The 4891-nt window shown below is 45.4% G+C and overlaps 1 protein-coding gene across 6 annotated transcripts in view; it reads right to left on the minus strand.

Annotated features, from left to right (window-relative positions):
- LOC117583829 (band 4.1-like protein 4) overlaps positions 1 to 4891 on the minus strand; it is a 59595-nt gene extending 54704 nt beyond the window's left edge. For all 6 annotated transcript variants that reach the window (XM_034272422.1, XM_034272420.1, XM_034272421.1 and 3 more), the window contains exon 1: positions 3847 to 4891. The gene's annotated coding sequence lies outside the window, so the exon portion shown is untranslated. The remainder of the gene's footprint in view (positions 1 to 3846) is intronic.

The following is a 4891-nucleotide window of genomic DNA, read 5'->3' on the forward strand; positions in this document are numbered from 1 at the left end:
CCTGGAGGATTGCGTGCCACATGCGCCTGTTTGTGTTCGCGTCCGGTGTCCAGTTTTGCTGTTGTCATAAAAGTAGCCACTTTATGACTTACTTATGGAAAAAAGAAAAGAACGAGAGGGGAACGAACACACGTTGAAAACTTTACGTTTAAGCCATCTCACCGCGGAAATAGACTTAATGATCAATTAGCTTTTCGAACCGCGTTGCTTGCCGTTAGCTTCCGACTGGAATGAATGCCCCATGCCGCATGCCACATTAAGAACTGGGAGCGGTTCCGTAGAGGCGGACCGAGGAGACTCTGAAAATCTAATGAGCAACTATGCGTCATTGCAATTAACCCAGAGCTCTAATTGGGGGATGGTTAGACCATGGGGCATAAAGTGTGTATTTTAAGGCCCATTACAGATGGGCTTCCTGTCTCTTAGGAGGAAAACAGTGGAAAATTGAGAGAGGCAGGCAGCAGCAGCCACAGCAATAGAAAATCAAACTGAAGTCAGAGTCGAAGTCAAAGATGTAGAAGTTGTCAGAAGTTGCCGTATGATGATTGCGCAAGCGACACATAAGCGGCGTCGATGCCAACTCCCAGAGCTTCTCCAGCGACTCCCCAGAGGAAGAGGCACTGGCCGGAGGCAGAGGTAGAGGCAGTGTCTGGAGTCACTAGTAACTGCTTTAATTGGAAATTGCGGCAACAGCAGCGGCAGCCAAGGCAGCCAAGGCAGCCAAGGCAGCTGAGGCATCCACATCAACATCGTCAAGTGTTCTAGTTACGTGGCTGTCGTTTGCTTTCAATCTTTTGGCTCTCCGACTCTACGGGAATTGCATCACGCAAAGGCAGAAGTGAGGCTGCTGCCAACGGGTTTTCGCTTCAATCTTCTATCTGCTGCAACTCCTTTTGGCTGCTTTCTAAAGCCAGCAGCATCCACATCTCTTCGTTCACTTGAGTCACACATTTCCCCCCTACCACCACCACCACCCCGTTTCCCTCTTAGTTTTTCTTTTCTTTGCTATCTTTTTACTTATTTTTTTTTTTTTGTTTAGCGCCCAGGTAACTGTTCCAATCTCTGCTGTTGGTGCTCCGTTCTGCTGCTGATGTTGCAGTTGGGAAACTGGTGCAAACTCCGCTCTTTCGTATCCCCTTTGGCTGCAGCAAATTTGCAGTTAGTTTTACTGTTGTCCGTCGTCGTTGTCTTTGGGCTTTGATTTTGTTGTGTTTCCTATGTATGACATTACTTGTTCGCCTTTTTTTGCTCCTCATTTTCCCCTCATTTTGTTTTGCCTCAAATTGGAAATTAACGTGCAACAACTAGGCTATAGCCATGGACGTTGCATGGCCCTTTGTTCTTTAAAGTTTTTACAGAAATTAATTAAGTGCCTCCGAGTCTGGTGCGGCAGGGGATTTATAGAGCTTGTTAGGAAAGTTTCTGTTGCTAGTTTTGTGTCACATGAGTCCAAATGTCTATAAATTTGCTCAAGCCATAAAATTAGCTCGTAAACTTTATTGTTTTTACTACAAAATATATAGTATATTCGCTTTAGTGTTGCTAATTAAAAAAGCGGATATAAAAGCCAGAAGTTAATTTGGTTGCAACATCTTTTTTGATGGCCGAGATCGCAATCTTTTCGATTGCTTTGTTTTGGAGCAGAGTTGGGAGTTGATTCACGACGATGAGAACCGATTAGCGATGAACTTTTGAAGTATTCCCCCTTAAAATATGGTAAGTGCTGCTCCTCTTTTCGTGTCTAATCTAATTGGGCGTTCCCTCTCCCTTTTCCCAGCAACCTCAATCAATCCCCCATTTAAAGCACCGTTTATGACCATCAACGAATCATTTACAAACCGAAAGCCCAAAGAGTTCTTGTCAAATGTTTAGCCAATTTCCAATGACAATCCACTGGAGCAACCCTGTTGACAGCTGCTGTTGCGCCTCGCTGATGGATTGGAGCCCCGGAGGCGGCCGCGACTTGTGGCTGTTGGTGCGATTAGAGGCGGCTGAAAGGCTGATAGGGTTAGCAGAAGAGCTAGCTGGGTGGGGACTCCGGCTGGCTGAATGGCTGGCAACCTTATCAGCAATCTGTCAGTGGTGCCACAAAAGCAGCGACTGTGTGGCACTGCGGAACATCATCATCAGACAGCCCCCATGCCACGGGGCGGCGGTTGCTTCAAAGACTTGCGCGCGACATCTTCCGACCGGCTGCGTGGTCGGCCGTTTGACGTTGAATCCACAATTTACAAATTACAACTAATTAAAAGTTGATGGAGGCAAATGCGTGAGTGAAATCAAGCGCAGACGATAGCTCCAACATCTCCACCTCTCTGTCTCTCCACCATCCGGGGGAGCAAGCGATTCCCTTTTGCACCGATAAGCAAATGAGGAAGTCGCAGACGCAGACGAGCGAGGCGGAGCGGTGTGGAGTGGCGTGGCGCGGCTCCCGTCAGTAAATTCTTTGAAAAATGTTATTTATTTTCAAGTCACTCCGCGTGGCCCTCGTGGCTGTCACTCCTGGGCTTCTCTCTGGGATCTGTTCGGGTTATGCTATGGTCTGTCTGGTTCCGTCTATCTGATGGCTATCTGTACGGCAGAGGTCTGTGGCATGGAGCCTCGGTTGTCCGGCAACATCCGTTGCACAAAATAGTTGTACAGGAAATGTTTTTTTCCTCCGAGAGGTGCAAATAAAAAGTTGGCAACCCGATAAAATGTGTGACAATGTTGCAGCCCCAGCCACAATCACACTGAGCACATCCTCATGGGCAGACCCATTTGATACTCATTCGCAAAACATTAATCATCAAAAAAGAAATTGCTGCCATATCCGATTGTAGTAAAAGTATAATATTTCCTCCAAATCTCATTCAAAGATGAAACGCAAAAAACTTTCCACAAATCAAAACAAAGTTCCATGGAAGTTTTTAAATGGAATTCAAATTGTATTTTTCCTCGAACTGATAGACTTTTCAAATGGCAAAAGAAAAATAAATAAATGCGAATGAAGCGAATATTTTCATGGCGATTTGTGTGGGAAAGAACACAGCGACATTATTATGACAACGATGTTGATGATGTTGCAACAGCAGCAGAAACTTTGAAGGCAACATGAAAGCAGGGTAAAGCCATCAGACGACACATTAGATACCCTTAAAAAGAGACAGAAATTGTAAAGTTGCAGAGGAATAAAGTGAATGTCTTCTTATTGGCCTTAATCAGACCTAATATATGGCTCTAACCATTAAATACATTAGACAGAATGAAGCAATTGACTTTTACAGCAAAAACCCATAGAAGTTCCATAGACGACACATCTGAGAGTGGGTTTCCAGTTTCATAATTAAATATTGTCAACGTGTACGATGGTGCAACATTGCTGGCGTTGGGGTTCCTGTTCCTCTTGTTATGATTCAATTCTAGAACAAACAGTAGACCAGATACGAGCAGGAGCCAGGCCAGAACCGGACGGGCCCACAGACAGCTGAGGCACCGAGTGCAATTTGATGAGCATCTCTTGTGGCCTGACAACAGGAAGTGCGAAAACTATTAGTGGCACTTATTTATTCATTAGAGGCAGTTAGAGACACCCAACACACGTACACAGGGACACACATTGTCACAGATACTGACAATGTTAGAGGAGTGGAGGAGCCCTAGCTCCAATTATGCAGATCGCTGCAGGAGGATGATGGTTGGCGCATCATCAGGATGCAGGCACACGCTCTCGTACAGAAATTTGCATAATGCTGGGCTCTATTAATACGTACATAAGGACGTACGATATAGGGATAAATGTCATTGCACTTTGGGTTTCCGTTTCATACTCAAACTTCAGAGATACTTGTATCGTTAGCTGCTTACCTGCTTGATATCTTTATGCGGGTATTTCTGTTGATTTTTTTGTTGGATTATTTTATTTTTATTCGCTGCGGCGGACAGTGCCTCATCCGTTTATCAGCACTCACAAATCAAAGCAGATCCCGAACGCACACACACATTTCTATCTTATAGATACTTCGTATGTTGATTGTATGCAAAAAATGATATTTTAAGTGGTGGAGAGCTCTCTGCGCCACATGGGAGCGATTTCCAAGGAACACACACACAGATACTGCTGCACACACACACACACACACACACACGCACAACGAACCGTACAGTAAGAGCGGGGTGGGCAGTGAGCGGAGGGTAGCAATAATAAAAGCGTAAATGCTTATTTATTTGCAAGTCGTTCTCCAAAAAGCGCTCTGTTTGGATAATTTATGAAGCCCAAGCACACGACGACAGGCAGCAGCACAAACAGCCCCCAAAAAGACCCGCGCGGCGAAATTGAACTTCGTTTTCAACGTATTATTGTTTGATATATCTTTTCGTTGAATGGTTTTTTTTCGTCTTATTTTTCTCTTTATTTCTTTTCGAAATGGGAAATAAGGAAATCCTCGTAGCTCGACCGCTATAAAAATCGCCGGTGATTTGTTCGCAAAAGGTTCCTTCTATTCTCGTTAAAATCTTCAATTTGATTGCACTTTCGATTGTTTGATTGCTTGTCGATTGTCAAATGGCCAAACGGGAGGGTCGTCAGAGTTCAATGAAGCTTTGTGGCTCTCACTGTTGCGACTGCACTGACCGAGACCGATGCAGCAACTGTCGTGTTCGTGTCCGTTGTTCAGTCCATCAATCACGGCTTCACCGGCTGCCTGCCCGAATGCAATAGACCCGATAAAAACCGCTGAGGTTGCAGCCGATCAAGCGGGGCGACAAAAACCGACCTCACCGAAAACCGACTCCACCGAAAGCCGAAACTGTAAACGAAACGAGAAGCCGCGTCGCCGAGTCCAAGTCCCGTTTCTGTATGCGCCTCTAAGCGTGCGCTGGCTCCAATGGTTCAAAAGCAACTGCGAGGCAG

This window comes from Drosophila guanche, unplaced genomic scaffold (assembly GCF_900245975.1).
Source record: "Drosophila guanche unplaced genomic scaffold, DGUA_6, whole genome shotgun sequence".
Classification (NCBI taxonomy): domain Eukaryota; kingdom Metazoa; phylum Arthropoda; class Insecta; order Diptera; family Drosophilidae; genus Drosophila; species Drosophila guanche.